The sequence below is a fragment of the Dipodomys merriami genome, unplaced genomic scaffold (assembly GCF_024711535.1).
Source record: "Dipodomys merriami isolate MVZ:Mamm:240054 unplaced genomic scaffold, mDipMer1.0.p SCAF_194, whole genome shotgun sequence".
In the NCBI taxonomy this organism is placed as follows: Eukaryota; Metazoa; Chordata; class Mammalia; order Rodentia; family Heteromyidae; genus Dipodomys; species Dipodomys merriami.
This window is the reverse complement of record NW_027203315.1, coordinates 493,229-520,513: the sequence shown is the minus strand read 5'-3', so window position 1 is coordinate 520,513 and position 27,285 is coordinate 493,229. Positions and strand designations below refer to the sequence as shown.

At 40.2% G+C, this 27,285-nt stretch overlaps 2 pseudogenes; both read right to left on the bottom strand.

The window, feature by feature from the left end:
- Positions 1-1,602: 1,602 nt before the first annotated feature.
- On the bottom strand, positions 1,603-3,512 carry LOC138831368 (sentrin-specific protease 2-like; annotated as a pseudogene).
- Positions 3,513-3,917: 405 nt separating this feature from the next.
- LOC138831367 (sentrin-specific protease 2 pseudogene) lies at positions 3,918-5,901 on the bottom strand (annotated as a pseudogene).
- Positions 5,902-27,285: the final 21,384 nt, after the last annotated feature.

Here is a 27,285-nt window from a genome sequence, read left to right as displayed (position 1 = left end):
TTCAGGGTGGGATATTTTCCAAAAATAGAAACAAAAGAACAACAAGAAAAAAAAAAACCCACACTTTCAAAGGATTTGTGTTCAAATGGAGACTACAACTCCCACAATGCTCTGTGCCATGCTGGAGGAAGTGGGATCTTACATGGGTTTGACCACTGCTAGACCCTAGGTCCATGCAGGGCATAAATGAATGGGGATCTTTCTCTTCCAGCTGTGGGAGCTGAGTTGGAATTTTTTTTGAAAAACATTATTTGCCTCCTGAAATACTCTAAGACCAACCAGAAGATGGAAGTGTATTGGGAGCATTAGATAAGCTGTTTTTTTTAAATTCTTACTTCTAATAATATATTTGAGGTTATAAGAATACATTTAAATTTTTTGATTAATGGATACATTTTGTTGAATGTAAATTATGTCTCTGTTTTGACTTACATTTTTTTGTCAGTCCTGGGGCTTGAACTCTGGGCCTTGGTGCTGTCCCTAAGCTCTTCTGCTTACGGCAGTGCTCTACCACTTGAGACACAGCACTGGTTTTGTGGTGGCTAATTGGAAATAAGAGTATCACAGACTTTCCTGGCTTTCAACCATGATCTTTAGATCTCAGCCTCCTTAGCAACTAGAATTCCAGCGCCTGGATTGCCTAAAATTTCTGAATATCTCCCCTCTCACTTTAAAAAGGTATTCACAGCCATTAAACTTGGACCATTTTCCACTGCTCTAATTTATACCCTGGAAAAAGTATCAGGATTGCTATAATCTTGTGTCAATTTAGATTTCTCAAAATCTAACAATTTCCCAGAAACTCTCAAACTCCATCTATGAAATCTTAAGGAGTTTTTCGTTATTTATTTCTGAATTTTGTCTTTCCTTTAAAGGATTTATTTTCTCTTTTTTTTTCCTTTCCAATCTTCACCAAGGAGTGGAAGTCTGATTAACACTTCTTTCAGAAATAAATAGTTCAAATAACTTAAGTATAAAAGAACAGTGGAAAATGGCCACAGTCTTATGATTGCAAATAAATGAGAAAAAGAATATAACTGAACAAACACATGGTAAAAACAAAACAAAACAATTCATAGCATAAATCCTGTATTTCCCACATTTGTAAGGAAATAACTCTTTGAAAGAAACAAAAAATATCAGCTGGGCACCTGTGGCTCAGACCTATAATACTAGCTACTCAGGAGGCTGAGATCTAAGGATTGAGGTTCAAACCCAAGCCAGGCAGCAAAGTCCATGAGACTCATATCTCCAATAAATTACTCAGAAAACCAGAAGTGGCGCTGTGGATCAAGTGGTAGAGCACTTGCCATGAGCTGAAGAGCTGAGGGAAAGTGCCAAGGCCCAGAGTTCAAGCCCCACAACCGACCAAAAAGAGAAATCAATCAATGTTTGTTCTTGTATTGGTTGAGCAGACACAGCCTTCCAGAGGTTGGAAGCTGTTCCTCCACCCTGTCAGGATTTGGACGCAGAGGGCCTGCATGCACTTTTACAGCTCAGTACCTGGGCAAACAGAAATGGAGTAGAGACACTGTATCCTGTGATGCATGAGGAAATGCCCATAAAGAAACACCAGCAGCAAAAGGACCTAGCAGCGCACGGTCACAGCAACTGCTGAGGGAGGATCTCTACTGTCTTCTACTGAAAGAGAAGCATCTGTTCCTGCATAAATGTGATAGGTTTGTCCCTAGAAATATAGAATTTTAATATTTGGAAGTAAACATTCCACAATCGCTCCCATTCAACAGTTGAAGAATCTCATGTGACTTCATACTGTAGTGTGTCCACTCTAAAAAATTAGATCAACATTTCTTTTCATCTTACTTTCATCCTGTAAATACTGATGGAAAATTTCACAGCTCTTGCTTCCCTTTTGGGTCCGGTCGTGGGCCTGAACTCTGGGTCTGGGTACTGTCCTTCAGCTCTTCAGCTCAAAGCTAACACTCTACCACTTGAGCCACAGTGCCGCTTCCAGCTTTTTTCTTTTGTTGCTTATGTGGTGCTGAGGAATTGAACCCAGGGCCTCAGGCATGCAAGGCAAGTGCTCTACCACTGAGCCAGCTTCCCAGCCCATCTTGCTTCCCTTTTGTCCCATAAAGTCCAGATACTTAAGATATTTTTATCTTAGATCTGTCACCACCAGGATCCAATGTAACTTCTAATGAATAGACACAGAATAAGTTTTTGTTCAAAGTGGTTTGCCCCTTTGGTCCATCGTTTCACTGCTTGGTAATCCCCAGACTTAGGTCAGGATAGAAGAAAGTAATGAATGCATGAAAGTACTGGATAGCCTTGCTTTTATTTCTTTCCATTAGGAGATTCATGTAAAAATTAGTGACCTAATCAGTGAACAAGTTTTTTAAGGTTTGGATATCTCCCTCAGTAATTCTCAATTTGAAAGCACTACTGAGGATCTCATCCTGTGGGCCATGGTCTAGGGCATTATTGATTTTCTTTTCCAGGTCTTCAATAAGTTCAAGATCATCTGTTCTTCTGTCCTTCTCTTTGTCTAAGAAATTCTTTTTCTTGGCCTCAACTACTACTATTTTCCTCCTAAATAAGACATTGCTTCCAAGCTGGGCACTGGTGGCTCACGCCTGTAATCCTAGCCTCTCAGGAGGCTGAGATGTGAGGATTGTGGTCCAAAGCCAGCCAGGGCAGGAAAGTCCATGAGACTCTTTTTTTTTTTTTTGGTCGGTCGTGGGGCTTGAACTCTGGGCCTAGGCGCTGCCCCTCAGCTCTTCAGCTCAAGGTGAGTGCTCTACCACTTGAACTACAATGCCACTTCCGGTTTTCTGGTGGTTTTATTGGAGATAGGAGTCTCACAGTCTTTCCTGCCCGGGCTGGCTTTGAACCCTGATCCTCAGATCTCAGCCTCCTGAGTAGCTAGGATTACAGGCGTGAGCCACCAGCGCCCAGCTCGAGGAAAGTCCATGAGACTCTAATCTCCAATAAACCACTAGAAAACCAGAAGTGGCACTATGGCTCAAGAAGTAGAGTGCTCACCTTGAGCTGAAGAGCACAGGGACAGCGCCCAAGCCCAGAGTTCAAGCCCCACGACCGACCAAAAAAAAAAAAAAGACATTGCTTCCAGGCAGAGTCAGGCTGATACTTCTGATAGGTCACGTACAGCCAGATGCCCTCTTTTATTGTCATTTTCAGGTCTTACAGTGATCTTTTCTTTTCTTTTTTGTTGGACATAGGGCTTGAACTCTGGGCCTGAGGGCTGTCCCTCAGCTCTTCAGCTCAAGGCTAACGCTCTACCATTTGAGCCATAGTGCTACTTCCTGTTTTCTGGTATTTTTTTTATTGGAGATAAGAGTTTCATGGCCTTTCCTGTTATTTCCTTCTTCTTTTTGAGTACCCTAGCTGATCTTTCCTTCCTGGACAACTACCATAATTCTTCTTTGCATGACAGTCTCCGCTGAAGATTATTTCTTCTTGTTCCTGCCATAATGCTGATGGTTTTGTCCATCTCTTTTCCCTTCTTACATCTTTCTCTGAATGATCATATCAGTTTCCTTGATTTAAATAATCCATGGAGGGCTAGGAAGGTGGATCAGTGGTAAAGTGCTTGCCTGGCATGCATGAGGCCCTGGGTTTGATTCATCAGCACCACAGAAACAGAAAAAGAAGGAAGTAACATTGTGGCTCAAGTGGTAGAGCGCTAGCCTTGAACTGAAGAGTACAGGAAGAGCGCCCAGGCCCAGAGTTCAAGCCCCATGACTGACAAATAAACATAAATAATAAATAAATAAATAACCTATGGAGAAAATTCAAAAGGGTGTCTCTAACTTCTCAATACTCCCATCACATGTATCCAAGTGCCTACAGTAGAAGTGTTCTTACATATTTCATAGGCACTTTAAACAATTTCCAAGAATGAAGTCATCATTTTTACCCAATATTTCTAGAATTTACCTCTGTATAATACTCATAAACATTTGGTCAGTTCTGTTTCTGTGATTTCTCACCTCCTCTCCAAAACAATGGGGACACCTCACACCCTTGCTACCCTCTTCAGAAATATCTGTTATATCCTGTTCTTGAGGTTTCCATGTTATGCAACTCTCTGAATTGCCCCTGCTGTGGCCCCAACCAATTGCTGTTCTATCATAGTCTTCTGAATTCAAAGTAAAACCAAAGGAAGGCCGGACTCTACAGGGCTGATCTCATGTAACTGCCACTGATCTTTGGATAGTCACTTATTCCATTAGGAGATTTATTACCCATTTTCAGCATGTTGTTCTGAGATCCAGAACCTGTCAGTTCACAAGATGAAGAGTTCAAAAATACCTCTCCTCAAGAGGCCACATTTCATGTTCCATTACAAGCAGAAATCACCATGGGCATTGTGGTCAGCTGTAATGGGAATCCAAGTAAGCTACCAACATTGCAGCAACTTTTTCACTTGGTGAATAAAGCAATCTAATCTTGGTCTTTAACAGGTATTTTCATCAGTACCCACTGGAGAAAACAGAGTGTTGTGTGAGCGCCACCTCTTGAGGAGGGGCCAAACTCGGGGCAACGACCAGTTGCAGAAAATGGAAAATGGCACCCAGAATCCTATTCAGCCCTGTTTACATACCAGACTGGAGCAGTGGAGGCCAACACACACGAGGTGAAAACCCCAGACCTCTTGCAGCCATTGCCGCCTTCGAAGCTTTGGCCACCACCATCAAGCCTCTCAGTCATTGCACATTGTGATGTTTCTTTGTTGGTGGTAGACTCTGCTTGCCTTTGCCTGTTACCCACTTTCTGGCTTGATCTTACAATTAAAGCTTCTTAGTTCTTGTTGAAGCATATAGGGCTCTGATATTGCTTTATCTCTAGTCTGCCATCTAGGATTTTCACTTTCCCTTTAAAAAATTAACATATATGTATTTATTTACCTCCTCTGTGATTTTCCTCTTTAATTTGCATTTTGAAATAACTCATAAGACCTTTGAACTCAAATAACATGGGTTTAGAAAATACTCTATAGCCATGAAGAAAAATCATTTTGAATTGTACTTTTTTAAAATGTAATAACATCTAGACACACTTAGCACCTAAATCTTAAAATCAGTTTTGTAGTTTTATTTTAAAGTACTCCCCCACCTTGTTTATACCTGCTGTGCCAAGTAATTCATGGTTACAGTGATAAAAGTTTTATGAATTAAAAATATCAGATAATTTAAAATTCTGAATATGTCTACTGTCAAATGAATATATTTGCCAAATGCTTGACAAACCCATGCACAACAATAACACTCACAATAAAGTATATTAATTTCAAAGATTGATTATGATTTTACCTAGGGACAGGGTGCCAAGATATCACAGACCTTTGTCCCACAGCTTTAAGAAGGATTTCATGACCAGACAAGTGGTAGAAAACAAAAAGTAAAAGAAACAGCTTTGTGGGCTGGGAATGTGGCTTAGTGGTAGAGTACTTGACTAGCATGCATGAAACCCTACATTCCATTCCTCAGTACCACATAAATAGAAAAGTCTGGAAGTGGTCCTGTAGCTAAAGTGCTAGAGTACTAGCCTTGAGCACAGAGAGGCTCAGGGCCAGTGCCAGCTCCACCCCTAATGAAAACTGGGTACTTAGAATGGAATATATATTACAAAATTTCTTCAAGATTCTGGCTGTATTTATCATATAAGTTGACCTTTACACTCCATAGGTTGGCATTAGTCTTGAGAGCCTCTAAAGAGAATTGGAAAGTTTTAAAAATTGTTTTTGTAAAGGTAATTTACAAATGGGTCACCATTTTGTAAGTTAGGTAAAGTGTACATTTCTTGTTGGACAATGTCACCACTTCCTTTTTTGTCTTCCAGTTTTCCCCCCTGTTCTTGTTCACAAGTTGTCAACATCATATTTACTGGGTACAACTGTGGCTTGTGTTTCTCCATTTTCCCTCAATTTCTGTGTCCTCTTCCTCTCCCTCAAATATATGGATAAATCGGGGCTGGGAAGGTGGCTCAGTGGTAGAGCCCTTGCCTTGCATGCATGAGGCTCTGAGTTCAATTCCTCAGCACCACATAAGCAGAAAAAAAGCCAGCAGTGGTGCTGTGGCTCAAGTGGTAGAGTGCTAGCCTTGAGTTGAAGAGCTGAGGGACAGCACCCAGGCCCAGAGTTCAGGCCTATGACTGGACCCAAAAAGAAAAAAAAAAACATATGGATAAATAAACAAACAAGACAAAAAAATTCCTCTTGTTTCCATTTTCTGGAATTCATTTCAATATAAAAATCAGCAGCTTTATGCAAGCATCAGGCTTTGCTCACACATACATGACACTTATACTTCCTGCACCCAGTCATAGCTCACACCAGATTCTAAGGTCCACAAAGTAATTCTTTTCTCTTTCCACAGAAAGGAGCTGAGGATCAGAAAGATTAAGTGACTTTTGGGGAATGCTGGCTGTACTGCAGAGAATGAGATCTGAAGATCATAATTTGAAACCAACCCAGACTGACAAATGTCTAATGGTAGACATTCACCATCAGTTAACTGTCAGAAAGCCAGAATTTTGTGTTTCAAGCAGTAGAGCTACAACACTACCATACTTAAATGAGAAACTTAAAGGATACTGAAGGATAGTGCAAATACAATGATCTTAAGAACCAATACTATCCCATACACACACCAACACCACCAACATACACACACATATTAAAAGAGATATTAGTACTGAAATCCAAATACAGTTTTTATATTTGTATATGCTTTATTATTGGCTTTAGTAAGGTTTGACCTGATAGTCTCTCTACCTATGAGCCACAATTCAAGCACTTTGTTGCAATTACTACCCAGGTTTGTGTACAGAAATACATTTTCCTAGTTAAGGACACATCCTTTTCCAACAATGGTGAAATGTTTCTACTTGGCCCAGGTTCTTCTATTGAGACCCAGTATCTTACACTATTTGTCCTGCATGGCCTGTAAGTTGATTGGTCCAGTAGATCTCAGCCATCCTAATAACTAGGATAATAGGTAGCAGCTATTGTACTGGATGGTACTTGCTTTAGGAAAAGTGCTCTGAGTTCACCATTCAGTGAAGGTTGTTAGAACTCACCTATTAATACTTTTTGTTCAGAATTGGGAACTTCATATATCTAGGACTGCAGGGGGAACATGGTGTTATTTCATACTGGTTTGATTTTTTTTTTTTTTTTTTTTTTGCCAGTCATGGGGCCTGAACTCTGGGTCTGGGTGCTGTCCCTCAGCTCTTCAGCTCAAGGCTAGCGCTCTACCACTGGAGCCACAGCACCACTTCCGGCTTTCTCTGTTTATGTGGTGCTGAGGAATCGAACCCAGGGCCTCCTGCTTGCAAGGCATGCACTCTACCACTGAGCTACCTTCCCAGCCCACATACTGGTTTGATTTTATGGCAGCTTGTAGCTATTGCCTACTTTAAGCCCTGTATGAAGAGAAAGGGAGCTCCTGGGAGACAAATGCACTGTACTAACTGCTGCTCTCAGATATAGAAGTGAAAAGAAGACTCAAAGAGCCAAATAGCATAGACACTGAGCTCTTAGAAACTCAGGCTATCTGGTACCTTACATTCAATGTAGAAAGTCAGAGCCTGCAGGGCTTGTAAAATCCATTTAGATTCCTGAACATGGGATTCCTTTCTCCTCAGCCCTTTTGACTCTTTGTATCAGGGTTTGTTGGTGTGGCTTTCTTTCCTGTTAACTTACTATACAGGTTAAAACATTATGTGCACCAAACAACAGGTTTCTTTTGTCCTAGTAGATGTTCTACATTCTGTTACCTTCCTGTTTGGGAGCTTGTTTTGTACTTGGACCATCATATACATATCCTTACTAAGGGAATAGCTCACAGACTGTGCAACGTAGTTTCTCAATGATGATTAACTCACCCAGAGACTGAGCCTTGGGAGGTTGGTTTTAGGCCTTTATGAGAGGCTTTGGCCTAGGCACTGTGGGCAACATTGGTGGAAATGTCCTCAGAGCAATCCCACAGACAGTGAGTGAGCCCTGATTAGTATGTAGTTATTAACAGTTCTACCTAGGAGTGTGAACAAATGACTGAGTCCTTTTTAGCTTATTGCACAATATGGAAATTGGAAACAATTATCAGCTTGTGAATTCCTAGCCCAACTTCCTGGCTATTCCTAGGAACCACTTTCAGGAAATGGTGAGATTATCATGATCTCAAAAAGGATTTGTTATTCCCAGGCTCAAATTCTAGGTATTCTTGGTACATCATCTCACCTGCCCTTTATATCAAATAGATGTGGCGAAGGTCATATTCCTCAAAGACCTGATCTTGTGCAGGCAAGTTGTCACACCATCTCATGATAGAGAAGGATGGAACAGTTCTTGACAAATGGGTCCTTAAGTGATTGTTCTTAATATGCAAATCCCATAAATGTGTTTAAGAAGATAGAGGTGGTCAAGACCTCACTGGGCCACACGCACATGTTTATCATTGTCCTCACAGTCCACGATTACACAAATATCATGTGTGACACTTCAGTGTAGCTATGTCTACAAGAACTATGAAATTTTTCCTGCCCACCTATTATTTAGAATTGCTCTGTTTTCTGCTCCCAGAATGCACCAATGAATTGAACTGTGCAAACTTTCATTCCTGGCAGGCAGGGTTTGATGAATAGAATGACATCTGCTGGAAGGGGACCCAAGAAATCCAGGTTTTGCTGAGAGCAGCTTACTCAGAAATATTCAGGTGCACCTAGAGATGGACAGTGTTTCTGCACCTTTCAGGTATCAGCATCTTCTCACTCCTCAGGATTCCTTTTGAAGATTCACATCTTCAGTGATAAGGAAGGGGAAGAAAACGATGTGTTTAGTGGGCCAGAGGAGACATTTTTAGAAGTAAGGACATAGATGGCTTGCATAATTTTCTTTCAAGAAATATAGTGGCTACTGGTGGGCTCACATCTGTAATTCTAGTTACTCAGGAGGCTGAGATATGAGGACTGTGCTCTGAAGCCAGCTGGGTCAAGAAAATTCAGGAGACTCATCTCTAACTACTAAAAATAAAAATAAAAAGCCAGTGACTCAATGAGTAGAGCAGTAGCCTGGAGCAAAAAGAGCTCAGAATCAGTGCCCAGGTGATGAATTTAAGCTGTATGACAGGCACATAAACCCCGATCTCCACCTCCTCACACACAGAAGGAATACAGGAAAACTAATTAGCGACCAGACTGGCAGCTGGTGTGTGTGTGTGTGTGTGTGTGTGTGTGAGTACACAGGAAAATAAGAGAAGTAACAATCTGCAGGCAGTCAAGATGGTTCCAGGATGAGAAGTCTATTTTATCACTTCCACTTTCCTGTCATGCTGAATGCCTGCCCCTTCAGCAGGTTGAATTACAAGGAGAGCCTGTGGGAACTGGCAAGGCTGCCATGAACTGGTGTTAGGAGGAGTCATCTCACGTGTCATTGGTGGAGATGACAAGAGTGTGGTTCAGCTCTCACTCTGGACTTCCCTACCTTCCAAACTCACCAAAGTCAACAGCAGGAAGACAAAAGATTCCCTAGATGTTTGCGATATTTAAGGCCCCTGGGAAATACAGCATTGAGAGAAGCAGCCCAAGTACCTTTGGCTGCAGACAGGAGTAGGCTCCTGCTTCCAGGCCACCCAACCCAGCTGTGTCCCCCTGGGAGCATTCAGCAGGTCCTGATATTCAGTGAGGAAATTACTGGAACCCAGACTGACTCGTATTTGTCCAATCTCTTTGTTCCAACAGTTCTGGAGCCCTCTGGGAACCTGGAGTCACCTGAGGGTACTATGTCTCTACCTGAGATTTGTAAGCATCCTATCTCTAAGTGTGGCTTTGTATGCCACATTGCAATACAATGCTCACATGGAGAAGTTAAAGGACACTGAATCTTACGTTTTATGCATTCCTTGAATTCATTTGTGAAGTTTTCTCCAATGATACAAATATAACAGATTTTACTTCATGTTTAGAAAACATTGCTTTCTGAAATACTTCACATTATCTAATTTTCTAAAGTGATAGAAACAACAAAGGACTGGTTTAAATTAGGACATGTTAGAACAGTGTGAGTAGTGTTAAATATGTTCTACAGTTTGAAGGAAAATGGAGGAGATGTCCAGGCAGCTGTCCATAATTAACACAGGGCACTGTGTTGCCTCCCAGGGGGAGATATGGTGGGTGGGAAAACATGGGGTCCAGCAGTGTGTGATCAGCCTTTCCTTCCCAGGACATAACAAACACCTTTCTTCTCTGGGAGGGAAGGTATCTTGCTCTGCAGTCTGCCCAGGTGAATGCTTGGACATTTACTTCTGGAGAACATTTGTAATCCCTGTGCTCACCTTCAGCCCAGAGGAGAAGGCAGGTCTTAGGGCCCATGGACCCAAGCCCCACCCCAGGTGACCTTTAGGATCTGAGGAGCCTTCTTTGTCCTGTCCCCAATAAGTTCTCCTCCCTCATCTGGTCTCCCCAGTGACCCTGAACCTGTATCTGTGTTCCACATTTCTGCTCTGTCCCCTTCCCCAACAGCAAAGTGGATTGTGGGGACACAGTGTAAATGAAGTCTTAAGAGAAACTGGAAGCACACATAGAGACCTCAAATTTGACCTACATCTCTGCACATCCTGAAATTTTGTTAGTTTTTTACTTACTTTTGCTAATTTATTTGTTAGGTACTTATTGGATTGTATGAACAACATATTTTGTTTAGTATGGTATTGAATATAGCTATCTGTGCCCTACATCACCTATAGTTTAGTAATATAATGTAAAAGATAAAGATTGGTTTAAATAATGTCCATTAAATGTTACTGATTAGGTCCCTTGCAATTAGTTGCTTAAAGTTTTTTTTTTCCTACAAAAGGAAACTCTTGTTAGGAAACTCCTAAACTGAAGAGGAACATGGAATATAAAATTCACCCTAATGATTGTCCCTCCCATAACTCCTTTTCTTTTTTTTTTTTTTTTTTTTGCCAGTCATGGGGCCTGAGCTCTGGGCCTGGGCACTCTACCACTTGAGCCACAGCACCACTTCTGGCTTTTTCTGCTTATGTGGTGCTGAGGAATGGAACCCAGGGCCTCATGCATGCAAGGCAAGCACTCTACCACTGAGCTACCTTCCCAGCCCCCATAACTCTTTTTCTATTTCATCATTCAGTCTCAAGGAAACTCAGCATCAATAAAGTTAGCAATCTATTTGTCACTGCTCCTCTGGGGATTTTTTTGGATGAAATCTGTTTGTTCCTCTTTGTTCCTCCCATTGGTGTGACAATAGGAACAGGATTACTGAGGTCTTCCAGAATGACTTGGATGTCAGGCCTTTACACCTAATAGCCCCAATCTCTGCTACTATCAAATGCATGCTTCCCATGCCTTTTTCTTAGAATCTTCACAGTGCCATTCCATTTCCCTTAGGCAAAGAATACTTCATTATTAAAGGCTGGAGAGATTTTGTGGTTCCAGAAAGACCTGTCCTTTTTCTTAAGGATTTTTCTACTTTCAAATCCATTTTTTAGTCCAGGACATTCTCTCACATGTACACCTTCTCCCTCTCTGTCTGTGTCTCTCTTTCTCTCTCTGTCCATTTGATTGTTAGTGATCTATGAGCTTTAACATGCTTTCTTACTTCTGTTGGGTTTTTTGTTTTGTTTTGTTTTTTGTTGGTGTCGTGCTTGAACTCTGGGCTTGGGCGCTGTCCTTGTGCTCTTCAGCTCAAGGCGAGCACTCTACCACTTGAGCCCCAGCACCATTTCCGGTTTTCTAGTGGTTTATTGGAGATAAGAGTCTCGTGGGACTTTCCTGCCTGGGCTGGCTTTGAACCACGATCCTCAGATCTCAGCCTCCTGAGTAGCTAGGATTACAGGCATGGGCCACTGGTGCCCAGCTCTCTTACTTCTGTTGGTATATCTCTCTTCCTCTCTCTTCTTACTTCTCTCTGTGTGTCTCTTTCTCTGTCTCTTGTCTGTCTCTCTCTGTATTTCTCACCCTCTGTCCATTTGATTGTCATGGATCAAATATAGGAGCTTTAACATGCTTAGCCTCTAATCTCTATCTTCAGCCACTTTATATTCTCCTATTTTCTATAAAAGTTAGAAATAGGGGCTGGGAAGGTGGCTCAGTGGTAGAGCGCTTGCCTTGCATGCATGAGGCCCTGGGTTTGATTCCTCAGCACCACAGAAGCCAAAAGAAAAAAGCCGGAAGTGGCACTGTGCCTCAAGTGGTAGAGCACTAGCCTTGAGCTGAAGAGCTGAGGGACAGCGCCCAGGCCCAGAGTTCAAGCCCCATGACCGGACCCCCCCAAAAAAGTTAGAAATATTATATTTTATTAAGGCATGATTTGGATTTTGTGGGGTGTGTAACAACATTGGGTGTTGTGTTGAAGCCAAGGCCTTGACTAGTGATCTTCTGTCCTCAGCCTTCTAAGTGCTCGAAATACAGGCTGATAATTTGAGATACAATATTTAATCTTTCTTTTGTGTCTTTCCTTAGGTATTTCCTTTTCTTTTTCAAGCTCTGCATTCATTTATTCATCAGGAGTTTTATAACATAAAGGGTGTGCATTTCTCAGATGTTTACTACCTTTTATAAATGTCTTTTTCTTCTTTTTTTGTTGTTGTTCTGGTAGTGATGGGACTGTGTCTCTTCATTAGGGAATCCAACACACTCATTTGACCTTTTTACTTCAAGCTGGTGCTTTATCACTTGAACTATACCTCCAGTAGAGTTTCTTTGGGCAGCTACTTGGAGACATTGGAGACAAAGTCTCTCAAACTTTTCTTTTTTGGGGGTCCAGTCGTGGGGCCAGAACTCTGGACCTGGGCACTGTCCCTCAGCTCTTCAGTTCAAGGCTAGTGCTCTACCACTTGAGTCACAGCACCACTTCCGGGTTTTTTTTCTTTTTGCTTATGTGGTGCAGAGGAATCGAACCCAGGGTCTCAGGCATGCAATGCAAGCACTCTACCACTGAGCCAACTTCCCAGCCCCTCTCTCTCAAACTTTTCTGTTTCAGCTAATATATAACTGTGATCCACAGAGCTTCGCCTCTAAAGTAACTAAGATTATAAGCATGAGACAAAGGCTCCAAATGCCTTTTGAAAATAATTATTTCCCTTTCCTCTTCTTATCCTTGTCACAGTCCTTCTCTACTTTGCAATTCCTGGCTGTAATGATTTCCCAGTGACATTTATTATCTCTTGAATAGAGGTTCCTTATTCTGTGTTTCTCTGTGTACTTTTGGGATCATCCAAGCTTGATATGACTTTTTTTCTTACTTTTTCCTAATTTTCCTTGCCCTGTAGATAATTTTCAAGACTGACCACTTTCATTTCCTTCGGGGTATTACTTTGTCCTTATTCTGTTTTTCATCAAAGGACCCTTGTATGGAACTGGAATTAATTCTCTTCTTTTGCTCAATTTTTTTTTGTCAGTTGTGGGGCCTGAACTCTGGGGCTGGGCACTGTTCCTCAGCTCTTCAGCTCAAGGCTAGTGCTCTACCACTTGAGCCACAGTGCCACTTTTGTTTTTTTCTGCTAATGTTGTGCTGAGGAATCAAACCCAGGGCCTCATGCATATAAGGCAAGCGCTCTACCACTGAGCCACCTTTGCAGCCCCTTTTGCTCACTTTTGTATGAAATTTGTTTGTAGGAATTTTTATAAGTGCAACATTTTCAGCAAGTTTTCCGTCCAAGCAGAGTTTCTTTCTAATGTGTCTGTACAATGCTCACAAAGATGTTATTTTTTTTACCCCCATTCTTTACCCCAAGCTTTCTCTCTCTTCACCTCTACATGAGTCCTTCTCTATTGGGTCCCTGCTCCTGCTTGTTGTTCCCTTGTGTGAGGCCTGTCTTAGAAAGAAACAGCAGCTATTTCTAGACCTGTTGTCTTTCTCCTAAATTGGTACTGATCTGTAAAACTTTCAGAAACTACATATTTTCTTTATCTAAAAAAATTATTTCCTTTCTGAATTATTGGACTTTATTTTTCCAGTAAATCAGTCTTCATTACAGTTACAGGAATTATTCATCCTTTCATATTAGTGTTTGAGTCATTAGATTTCAGATTTACTTCTTCTCAGTTCATTTCTTGAAAGAAATCAGATTTCCCTATGGCAGCTGATTCCTAATTAGCTGATATTGATTTTAAGTCCTGTAGATCCCAGACCTTCCCATAAAGTTCATGTGAACCTAAACTACAACTCATTGACAAAGGTGTGTTTAGCTGTCAGATGTGAAGCTTTACCCCAGACCTGGATCCTAAAGGATTGTTCTTTCTTACCCATATTATTTGTAGAAATATATTTAGGAATAAATTCTGATTATTGAAACTTTGATTTTCCCTAGTGATTTTTTAAAAAGTAGATTCAGTGATAAAAATATGTTCAGCATAGTATATAAAGGTATTACTCATTCATCAAAGGAAATAATACTGTTCTTTGATAGAATTTTATTAGAGGACATTGTATTTAAGTGAAGCAGAAAAGACACAGCAAGAAATATTACACGGTCTCACTTGTCACATCTAAGGAAATTGAACTCTAGGAAGCAAAGAGGAGCATAGTTGTAGCTAATTTGGAAGATGGGCAACTCTAGGTCAAAGGAAGCAAAGTTTCAGTGATATACGATGAGTAAGTCCTGGAAATCTAATTAACAGTAAGATTCTTACATGAGGTAATATTGACTGGTTAAGCTGTAATTAACATTCCAGTGTATAATCATTGACATGGGTTCCCTTGGTTCTTATGTCACATAATGTGTTGTCTTTATGGATTTATATTGAATCAATTAATTTCAGAATTTTTTATTTTTTTCACAATTATTTCTAAATGTATCTATTTTTCAACTGATTTGTTTTAGCAAGCCCTTGAAAATAAATGCTTGAGGGGTTGAGAAAGTGGCTCAGTAGTAGAATGCTTGCCTTGCATGCATGAGGCCCTGAGTTTGATTCCTCAGCACTACATAATCAGAAAAAGCCAGAAGTGGTGCTGTGGTTCAAGTGGTAGAGCACTAGTTTTGAGCTGAAGAGCTGAGGGACAGTGCCCAGGCCCAGAGTTCAGGCCCACTACTGGAAACAAACAAACAAACAAAAAAAGAAAATAGATGCTTGAATTTTCTGTGAGTTCTCTTCATATAAAGTATATATATATTCTCTTCATACAAAGTGTATTAGCTTTATGGTGGTAACCACCCAAAGGTTTTTTGTAATATGAAAATATCATATAGTAGTCCTCCAAAACATGCAATTTTCTATGACAAATTCGCTTAGTTAAGGATTAAATATTTTGAAAATTATATCTATACTTGCACCAGATTATTCTTGGAGCCTACGTCGTTCAACGGATTGTTATGTGTTCAACAGATTCTTAATCATAGGCATAATAAAATGTATATTTTGAAAATAGATCAGAAATTTGTCATGTGTAGTCACAGTCATGAAATCCCACTAACAATTCTCAATGTTTGAAGACAAACTTCTTATTATCAGTCATATATTAGTAAGATTATTTGTGATCTTTCATTTCATGAAAGTGACTGATGTGGTTTTTAATTATATCAACTCAACCTAAAGTTATTGATTTTTTACATTCTCCTGAGAAGAAGAAAATTTACATAAATGTTAGTCAAAAAGAGTTCAGCATGATGAAACTGAAATATTTCCAAGAGTAAACAAGGATGGCATAAAATTATTTGTAATGTTTAAGTTTACATGATTCCTTATGCATTTATGCTCAATGAATAATAAAATGTTTTAAGGAAAAATATATTGATTGGCCCTTTCCTTCCTGCTTTTTATCAATGGGCTTTTCATCAGAGCAGCCAATGTCAATGAGTAAGAAGGTGAACACTATACTAAGGAATGGCTGAACATCACAAGTTGGTCTTTGCAGGAAACTTGATCACGGGGTTTGGCTCTCAGTGTCCACACAGTGTCAGCTATCCTTAGTTGGTGGCATGATTTTTCCTGTCGTTGTTTGATTCATTGACTTTGTCTCCCTCCAAATGAAAGGTGCCTTGGCTCTTATTTGCCATATGACACTTGGTTGGTTTCTGTAATTAAACCACATCAATGTGCTCTATCACTTCATGGTCCTACATTTCCTGACTCTATCAAACTTCTTTACCTGTATCCTTCACTTGGTCCTGATCTGTAGGACCAGCTGTTCCTGGACAGCGCACTTGTATTGCTCAGTTGAAAACTCTGTGCACAAGGCCCTTTAGAAGATCATCTCACTTGTGCAGGTGTTCAACATTCCCTGGCAGAAGCATTTCTATCAAGTACTACAGGGGATTCAATATCTCTCACATTTTCCCTTATCACAACTCATGCATCTCTACCTCACTAGGTGAAGAACACCAGCGTATCTTCCTGTCACACTACAACAAGCTTGCATAGATCCTTCATGTCATTGACAGGAGGTTAAATCCAGTACCTCAGGTGGGGCCTCCAGCACATAAATTCCCTGTCCTTCTCAGCTTCTACCCTTGTTTTTGCATTTTCTTTACATACACCCAAGCACACCCTCTGGTCCCACCTCATTTTGTAGCTGAATTTGTAGCTTCTGTCTCCCATAGCAGGCCTAGAACCTGCCTGATTTAAGTGTCTTGCAACTCAGTCTTATTCCAGTAGCCTTCAAATGATGAGAAGGCTGGTCACTGGGAGTGTTTTATTGTGAAAATTATTTCACATATCAAAGACCTCAGCACCATTTTTAAACATTTATTATTATTATTATTATTATTATTATTATTATTATTATTATTATTATGTAGTTGTACAAAGAACTTCCTATTCTACAAAACAGTATATGAATACAAGGTGTCTGACAACATTGTCACCCATTGCTCCTAACCCATCCCTTCTCTTACTTTTCTTTTAAATTGAGATTAGGTGATTACATAAATTTCTCATATTTCACAGTATTGTGATACATAAAGTTACAAACACATTAAAACCTTCACAAAGCAAATTGTCATTATGATGGTCTATAAAGTTTGTGAATTCTATGAGCTTTGACAATACAAATTACTTCTTCCACATCAGGTGATGTTTACATTTCTTTCCTTTTGCTTAGTGTAAGCTGTTCCCTCTTTTTTTTTTTTTTTTTGCAGTTGTGGGGCCTGAACTCGGCCTGGGCACTGTCCTTCAGCTCTTGCTCAAAGCTAGTGCTCTACCACTTGAGCCATAGCGCCATTTCTGGCTTTTTCTGCTTATGTGGTGCCGAAGAATTGAACCCAGGGCCTCATGCATGCAAGGCAAGCACTCTTCCACTAAGCCACCTTCCCAGACCAAGCTGTTCCCTCTTTTCCTCTCATTCCTCCCTTCCCATCACTGTCTTTGGGTTGCTCAGTTCATTTTCATCTGTGTCCAGTGCAGCTGATGGGCCTTTTGTTGTATGTTGTTCCACTTCCTACTTATTCTGTGTCCTTCTCTTGGCTTCCCTCCTTTGCATGCATATATCCACCATATATATGGTCAAGAACATGGAGTCATTTAGTAAAGATACAACAAAATGAGTGGCTGTCCTTTGTTTCTCAAGTCCTGTTTACTTTGTCATATCTCCTTGCATTTTGGCTTTAGCATCCACATATCAGAGAGACCATGTGCCATTTGTCTCTTTGTTCTTGGCTTAGCTTGCTCAAAATAATTTGTTCTAGTTCATTCCATTTCTTTGGAAATGCCATCATTTTGTCCTTTCTAATAGCTGCATAATATTCCACAATTTTTGGATCCACTCATCAGTAGTGGGGCATCTGCCTTGTTTCCAAATCTTGGCTATTGTGAACAGTGCTGCACAGGTCAGCATCATTTTTAATTGAAGTGAATGTAGACATTGATTCCAATCAATAAGAGCTACTACTAAGGTCTCAGACACATCCAAGGAATTACTGAATCAGATACTGAGGTAGAGCTCATTTTGCAACTCAGGATTTTATTAGTACATAATCTGGGTCCTGACACTATCATTAAAAGCTGCTCATGAGTGCTAGCCTTGGACAAAAAAGGCTCAGTGACAGTGCTCGGACTCTGAGTTCAAGCCCCACAACTAAACAACAAAACAAAACCAAACTCATGGACAGTTACTGTTCTACTCTCTGTTACTTCCAAGATGAAATTGTGGGCTGCATCCATCCTCATCCTCTCTGAAAAGATGGAAGGCTTATTACTTTCACTGCCAAAAAGTTAAAAGTATACCAGTGTGACATATTGGCTATGGAAGTTAAATGTGCTTGAAGAAAACGGTGAAAACTGGGGTTTTTTTGGTCTGACTTCTTTTTTGTTTTTTAAAAGCAAATGACTTTCTTATGTAAATACTTCCTATTTCTTGAAGGTAAAACTTGACTGGCAAGTGCTTGAAGTGACAGGCTTTTATAAATCAAAGGGGAAGAAATTGTATTTTCCATTTCTGTCCCTATGCCTTATGCAATCCTGAAGCATATTAACAGAGGTATTCATAGGACTGTCCTGTCATTCAGAAATGAAGTGTATCTATAACTAGGTAGGGTATCTGGATTTCTTTTTTTGGGGGGGCGGGGGAGGGTCTGGTCGTGGGGCCTGAACTCTGGGCCTGGGCACTGTCCCTAAGCTTTTCAGCTCAAAGCTAGCGCTCTACCACTTGAGCCACAGCACCACTTCCGGCTTTTTTTTCTTTTTGCTTATGTGGTACTGAGGAATCGAATCTAGGGCCTCGAGCATGCAAGGAAAACGCTCTACCACTGAGCCACCTTCCCAGCCCCTGGATTTCTTAAACTCATGGAAAGACTGGATGATAGAAAAGTTAAAGTTCTGATTCTTATCTCCTTGAAAAGTAGGCAAGCTTTAGCTTCAGCTTTAGCTTCAGCTTTTTTTTTGTCGGTCGTGGGGCTTGAACTCTGGGCCTGGGCACTGTCCCTTAGCTCTTCAGCTCAAGGCAAGCGCTCTACCACTTGAGCTACAGCGCCACTTCTGGTTTTCTGGTGGTTTTATTGGAGATAGGAGTCTCACAGTCTCTCCTGCCTGGGCTGGCTTTGAACCGTGATCCTCAGATCTCAGCCTCCTGAGCGTGAGCCACCAGCGCCCAGCCAGAAAGCCATTCTTATGAACCATTTATTTAGAATCTCTTGGCTTAATTAATTTTTAAATGGATGACACAAATAACTCCATTTAGACTCTGCCAACATGCCCACTTATCTTAACAATTTACTTCTCTAGTATTAGAATCTGAATAGTCCCTCATCGCTGGAATAAAGTTTGTCTGTAGAAACCTTTTTTGTTGCCTGGAAGAGATGTCCTAGTCGTTGTTATCCCAAGTTGGCATGAAATGACAGTTTAGGAGGGATTCAGTGCTAAAAAGACCTTGTATGATCAAATTGGGAGAAATTAGCTTAGGAGGAATGTTTCTGAAACTGGTCTTGAAGTCAGTTAAGGTTGTTTTTTATCCTCCTGTTGTTGGGTTGGGTAAGCGGAAGGTTAACTGGAACACATTTTTTACCTACATAGGAAGTATCCATGATTACTCCTTCCCCCCCCCTCACCCGCTGCTTATGTATATCAGTTAATTTAAAATCATGAACACATGGACAGAAGCTTTTAAGTAGCTAGGCTTATTAACCTGAATAACTTCGAGGATGCTAGCTTTTTAAAGCATTTTCTTTATTCCATCATAGAAGCCTTATATTAACTTGGGAAACAAATATATTTAACATACAAGTGAGCCATCAATACTTAGCATATCACTTTACAAATACAGAGCAGAGTATGTTAGAATCACTTAAAATAATATTTTGTTTACTCTGCTATAAAATATAGCAGATATTTGGCTTAAAAGGAAAAAAAAATCTCTTCCTTAAATCATTTGTTTAAGAAAATATTTATTGGGGCTGGCTGGGAAGGTGGCTCAGTGGTAGAGTGCTTGCCTTGCATGCATGAGGCCCTGGGTTTGATTCCTCAGCACCACATTAAGCAGAAAAAGCCGGATGTGGTGCTGTGGCTCAAGTGGTAGAGTGCTAGCCTTGAGCTGAAGAGCTGAGGGACAACGCCCAGGCCCAGAGTTCAGGCCCACGACCGACAAAAAAAAAAAAAAAAAAAAAGAAAGAAAGAAAAAAAAGAAAAATATTTATTAACAGCAGAGCAATATTCTTAAGATAGCCTTGTTACTATAGAAAAAGAGAATGAGATATTATATAGAAAATCATTTAGATAACTTTTGAATTGTGCTTTAACAACACAAAAATGGTATAAGCTCCATATATTTGTTTTAAGACTTAGTAAGTTATATTGTAGCATTTTGTTCTATCCTACTTTTTCTGTGAAAGTTGTGCTGCCTGATTTCATGGCCGGGACACTGTCTTGAGCTTTTTGTTCACTGTTAGCCCTGTATCACTGGGTCTACAGTTCCACTTCTGGATTTTTTTGGTAGTTATTTGGGCATAAGTAGCTCAAGGCCATACTGCCCAGGCTGGCTTTAAACCAACATCCTCAGATCTCAGCCTCCTCAGCAGATAGAATTAAAGGTATGAGCCATCAGTGCTCAGCCATCCTTCTTTTGTTTAGGAAAAAAAATCCTTTGCAATAGTGCTTACCCTACATAATTGTTTTATTCAAAAACATTTTCTCCTATTATCTTTTTTTTATTGTGAAAATACCGAACAGATGGGTTACAATTACATGGCCAAGGTGAGTACATTTCTTATCAAGCATTGTTGCCTCCTCCTTTGTTTCCCCTTCCCATTCCTCCTATTATCTTTAAGAGTTTGTATAAAGGGTTTCCATTCCACAGCTTTGTGAGTATAGTGCATCCGGGTCACTGTCACCCTTTATTATTATCCCCACCTCCCTCAAACACACCAATCCAAATTCATCTTAATTACCTTGCATAGAATACATTACCAACAGACCTATCTTGAATGAATTGGATTTTGTGGTTCATGCGTGTTAATTCTAGCAATATGAGAGGCCTAGTTAGAAGAACTATAGTCTGAAAACCATCCCTTCTCAGAAAGCATCCAGTTTATAAAAGGTGGGCCAATGAGCCACTTCCAACTAGCTTGTGTATGTATGTGTGTATGTGCATGTGTGTGTGTGTGTGTGTGTGTCTGAGTGTGTGTCTATGTGGCATAAAAGATAGAAAAACAGGTGCGTCCCAATTTTTCTATTTTCTTATATTTTCGATATTTTTTTCTAAGCCTCTGCAGTCAAGCAAAGGGATGAACAGTGTGAGCAGACAACACTTGAAGTGTAATTTCACTGTCTTCATCTTGTAAATATACTCATGGTCAGGACTAAATGGCCCTGTTTGAAAAAAATAAATACTAGAATTGTGGAAGGCCTAGGAAACCTGAAATGAGACTCTGGATGAAGCCTCTATTTCCCAGAGAGAAAAGATTTCTTCAGGACAGCACAAAGGGCTCATGTTTTTATTCCTAGCTTTTCTGGAAACCAAGATCAGAGAATCTCCTTTGAAGCCAGCCCTGGCAGGAAAGTCAGTAGAAATATCTGCAATTAACCATGAATTGTTGCTGGGGCTCAAATGGTAGACGGATAGCATTGGTTAAAAAGAAGATAAAAGGTCAAGGATGGCACTCATGTCCAGAGTACAAAACCTCAGAAAAGCACACAAAATTTTCTTTATGTAAGTGCTTTTAATTTAAGCAAACAGTTCAGACCTTATGAAGAATGACTGGGTTCTATAGGATTTGGAGTCCTGGTCTTGGTTTACTAATTAAGCTCTTCCTGGGGAAATACAGACATATTTCCAAATGCCTACAGGACTTATTTGATTTTACTATATACTGACATGTAACATGGCTCTAGGAATTCTAAACTTAGGTCAACTTTTGTGTGTCTATGTAAATGAAGACAGTATATTAGTGGATTTATTCCAACAGTCTACAAAAATATCAGAGCCTTTGTTTACATCATTTTCTAAATGATTCAAGAGTTTGCTTTTTATAAAAGCCATTTTTCTTGAGTCCTACTTCTAAAAGAATAATTGTTTCACCAGGTATCAGACATTCTTCTTTTGAATACTGTTTATCCCTCCATCCCTCTCTTCCTTCATTCCTTTTTTCTCAGGGTCTGGGACTGTCCCCCACCATCTTTACTAAGGCTAGTCCTCTGACTTCGGGTACAACTCAGAACTAAATATCTTAATGTTGACCAAAACCTTTCCAATCATTAGATTTGTAGCTTTTTACATTATCCTTTAAAGTAAAGGGGCAATGGAAAATTTCTAAAATGTTGAAAAATATTGTGCAGTCTGAGCTGAGGATCACAGTTCAAAATCAACATTGCAGTAAAGTCAGGCAATACTTCAGACTTCACCTTTAATTACTAAACAGGCAAAACTGGAGCTGGGCCTTCAAAAGTAGAATACCATCACTGACTGAAAAACCTCAAGAAAAATTGCAAGATTCTTCACCCACTATCTGAGGGAGGGCGGGAGGGGGAGGGATGCCCAGGAAGCAAAAATTAAATATTTTGCAAATCTGGTTTACCTTGAATTAGGGAGATATCGTGTGTGTGTGTGTGTGTGTGTGTGTGTGTGTGTGTGTGTGTGTGTGTGTGTGTGTATTTCTAGTTATACAGGCCGAAGAAAAAGGAGTGTAATCTCTGAAACATCCCTTGAGATTTATCTAATTTTACTTAGTTTGCAAAAAGGTCTAAGTAAATAAAAACATTTGGGGGCTATGGGTAATGCTCCAATTTAAGGCATCTTTGTATCAAGTGCAAAGCTACAAATTCATCATCAATAGTGTCACCTCGGTGCTATAAAGAAAACAAACTGAAAAGTAGTTCAGAGAGAACTGATACTACAACAGTGAGAAACTTAAATATATAGCATGTCATGGGTACAATCACAGTAAGTAAGTGAAAAGAAAAGGTTTCCTTCACTTATCATTACCTAGCCTAACAAATCCCATTGTGTTCAAAATAAAGGCAGAAATGTTTCTTAGTGCTAGTTTATGGACAGGTGAAATGTACAGCAGAAAATTTATAAGGGACAGCAGAGGAAGTGAGTGTCCCCTGCACAGTGCTATTGAAAGTGAACTAAAGTCACTTGTAAGATTTTGAATTGTAGGGAAAACATTGAGTAACTTAAATATGCAGACTTTTTATGTTAAAAGAAGAAAGAATAGTCTGGTCTATAGTATCTACATTCCATAGTTCAATACCCAAAAGTGAAAAGGAAGAAGTACAAAATGGAATGACATGAAGTATTCAGTTATAGGTAGATAAGGAAAAAAGGTATTGAGTGAAAGAAACAGAGGAACAAAGACAAAGAGGAAGAAATCAGTTTTTTTTAAGTTTTGGTTGTAGGGTTTGAACTCAGGACCTGTTTGAACTCAGGTATGTGACAGGACTAGGTAGGAGAACTGAAGTCTGTGAACCATCCCTTCTCAGAAATCATCCAGTTCATAAAAGATGGGAGAATATGCCACTTCCAACTGGTTTGTGTGTCTGTCTGTCTCTGTCTTATCTGTATGTCTATGTGCTATAAAAGTAGAAAAGCCAATTTTATGGGTGCTTTTCAATCACCTTATTCTTTTCTAGTCCTCTGTAGACAGGCAAAGGAGTGAACAGTGTGAGGGGAGGGGCTAAGCGAGCAACCTAGCCAGCTTTAGGAATGTAAGTTCACTGCAGTCATGGCCAGGATTTAATAGCCTAGGTATTCTGAGATTGTTTTTTGTCAGTCGTGGGGCCTGAAATCTGGGCCTGGGCGCTGTCCTTCAACTTTTCAGCTCAGGGCTAGCGCTCTACTTGAGCCACAGCGCCACTTCCAGCTTTTTTTTCTCTGCTTACATGGTGCTGAGAAATTGAACCCAGGGCCTCATGCATTCAAGGCAAGTGCTCTACCACTGAGTCACCTTCCCAGCCCTCCCAGAGCTTTTTGATTGAAGGATGGCACTCTGCCACTTTGATCCACAGAGCCACTTCAGGTTTTCTGATAGTTAAGCCACAATTCTGACATCTCAGCCTTCTGAGCAACTAGGATTACAGGTATGAGCCACTGATACCTGGGTAAAAGTCAGTTTTGTGTATTATTTCTACTAAACCAAATATATCAGTAATCAGTTCACTTTAAATCAGTAACCAGTTCATTTTAATCATGAGCTATAAGATCAATATATACCGTTGAAAATTTCAAGTTCATATTGTTAAGCATGTATCACTCTTATGTTTATATATTCACAAGGTAGTTTCTTTTTTTTGGGAGGGGGTCCAGTCGTGAGGCCTGAACTCTGGGCCTGGGCACTGTCCCTCAGCTCTTCAGCTCAAGGCTAGCGCTCTACCACTTGAGCCACAGCACCACTTCCGGCTTTTTTGTTTTTGCTTATGTGGTGCTGAGGAATCAAACCCAGGGCTTCAGGCATGCAAGGCAAGTGCTCTACCACCGAGCCACCTTCCCAGCCCCTAAGAGCAATTCTTAAAAGTGCATTTTGCCAGGTGCTGGTGGCACACACCTATATTCCTACTCAGGAGGCTGAGATCTGAGGATCATGGTTCAAAGCCAGCCAACACAGAAAACTCTGTGAGACATCTTATTTCCAATAAACCACCAGAAAGTCAGAAGTGGCATTATGGCTCAAGTGGTAGAGCAATAGCTTGAGCTTAAGAGGTGCAGGACAGTGCTCAGGTCGAGAGTTCAAGCCCCACAACTGACACATATGTGTGCATTTTGCACATGTATACACACTATATTAATTTCTATACATCACAAATATCCAATTTTAAGGCTTGAACTCATTGCCTTAGGGCTATTCCTGAGCTTCTTTTCCCAAGGCTACTGCTCTACCAGTTGAGACACATCTCTAATTCTACTTCCCACATTTGTGGTGATTATTTGGGGATAAGAATCTTATGGAATTTTTATCTGAGGCTGGTTTCAAGGCTCAATCCGCAGACATCAGGTTTATAGTCATGAGTCTCCTGTGATCAGCAGCTTTAGATATTTTTACTTACATGTGTTAGGTTATTTCTGGTACTTAGGATGGGTGTGGATTGCCCTTCACATGGACTATGAGAGTTCCCATGGTGTTCATTACACTGCATACAGCTGACATTTGCTCATCATCTGATTTTAAAAATGAGAAATAGTATTTTACTGATGTTCCAATCTCAAGAAGGTATTTAAGTTTAGCTCGTTGTAAATCATGTGCACATAGCAGAACCCATGTATACATTGTTTATTTATTCAGTCAATAAACATTCTCAGTCTCTTAGAAAGTGAGAAACTTATTTTTCTTTCTGTTTCTCTTTTGCTTCTTCTGTGTGTATGTCTGTGTTGTGTGCCAGGAATGGGACTTGAATGCATGGCTTGGTCACTGTCCACCCTCAGCTTTTTCCATTCAAGGCTGGCACTCTACCAGGTGACCCACAGACTCTACTTCCAACTTTTCATTGGGTAATTGGAGGTAACTATCTGTCATTCTTGGGTTGACTGGCTTTGAACTGTGATCCTTAGATGTCATCAACAGGTGTGAGTCACCAACCTGAGGGATGATTTATTCTTTTCTTGATCAATTCTGGGCTTGAACTTGGAGCTGGGGTGTTGTCCCTAAGCTGTCTTACTCAAGTGGTTTACCATTTTGAGCCACAGTTCCACTTCTGGATTTCTTCTGGTTCACTGGGGATGAGTTTCCTGTTCAAGCTCATTTTGATCTGTGATCCTTTGATCTCTAGCTTGTTGAGTAGCTTGGATTCTAGGCACAAGTAATACTCTATTTTTTTGCTTTCTGTTATTTTTGGACCTGAGAAATGACATCTACTTAATTTCTTTCTTTTGTAAACCAACTTATTGCTTGCACAGTAATTTACAGTCAAGGACTGCCCCAAGACATAGAGGTATGCTCCCACCATTTAGTTGTAAAAACAAGATCTTGTTCCAGTTTTTTTTAGGCTGCATTTACTCCAGATTCCTGATGGAGTGTGCATAGGACACATGTACCGCAAAAGTGCCATGATGGGGTTCTAGAGCGATCAATTAATTGAAAAGCTCAGACATCCTGGCTCTTCCACCCACACTGAACATTGGTAGCTCTCCAGAGAGGCAGGACAGAGCCCTCATCTCAAATGGCCTAGCCTGCCAGTGTGGCTCAAAAGGTTCTGCAGGGAAGACATGGAGACGTTGGTTCCATAGGAAATGAATGAGCTGGGAGCACTGGCTCATGGAGAGCAGGATGGCTCACTGGCATCTTTATAACCCAACCTCACACAGAGCATCGCATATGAACCAATCAGAGAGTAGCTTCTGATAGGATTTCTGAGCCACAGCAATTACACCTTGGTTGGAAGTTGCACTCCAGATTAATTCAAACAGTGGATTTAACCAAAAGTGATAGGATTAAAGGGGTGACCCACACAGCCCAGCTTCTTTTTGAAATGTGAAAAAGGATGCACCACCAAAGACTTCCCTTGCACACCTTAATCCCTCCAGACCTGTCCACAAATGCTCCACTGCCCTGAGCCTGAAAAGGATTCAAAAAGATCACCTGAAGACTACAAATAGAGTTCCGAAGACTACACATAGAGCTCTGCTATAACCCAGCAATCCCACTTTTTGGCATTTTCTCAAAGAATCACAAACAAGGCTATACTAAAGCTACCAGCACAACTATGTTTATTGCGGCATTATCCACCATAGCTAAGATATAGAACAAACCCAGACGCCCCTCAGTAGATGAATGGATGAAGAAAACATGGTGTGTTTGTATGTATATATATATTTATATTTATATATATATACATACATACATACATACACAATGGAATTCTATGCCTCCATCAGAGCAGAAACACTCAAAAGCTATATATATATATATATATATATGAACAGATAAGAATATGCTAAGTGAAATGAGCCCCAAGACATGGATACAGCTTTTCTTTTTTTAACAAAGTTTTTCTTTGTTATACTGTGATTTTTTTTGCATGTTCTTCCCCCTATAGTATATCCCCTGTTGTCACTGTATTATGTTTTGCTTTCCTGCACAGGCCATAGAAAGGTGGGTAACATGGCAGGAATTGCCAAAACTTTTCACTCCTGTCAATACTTAAGGACTTAACTCCCAATTAAATGAAACAGATTGATTAGTTGAATCAAAAAACAAGACCCATCTATCTGTCTTCAAGAGGCACACCTTGCCCACAGAAACAAGTATCCTGACTGTGAATGGGTAGAATAAATTCTATCAAGGAAATAGTCCCCCTAAGCAGGCCAGAATAGCAATACTAATATCAGATAGAATATACTTCAAATTATAATTAGTAAGAAGAGACTAAGAAGGCCATGACATACTAATAAATGGACCTTTCCTATGGGATGATATAACAATC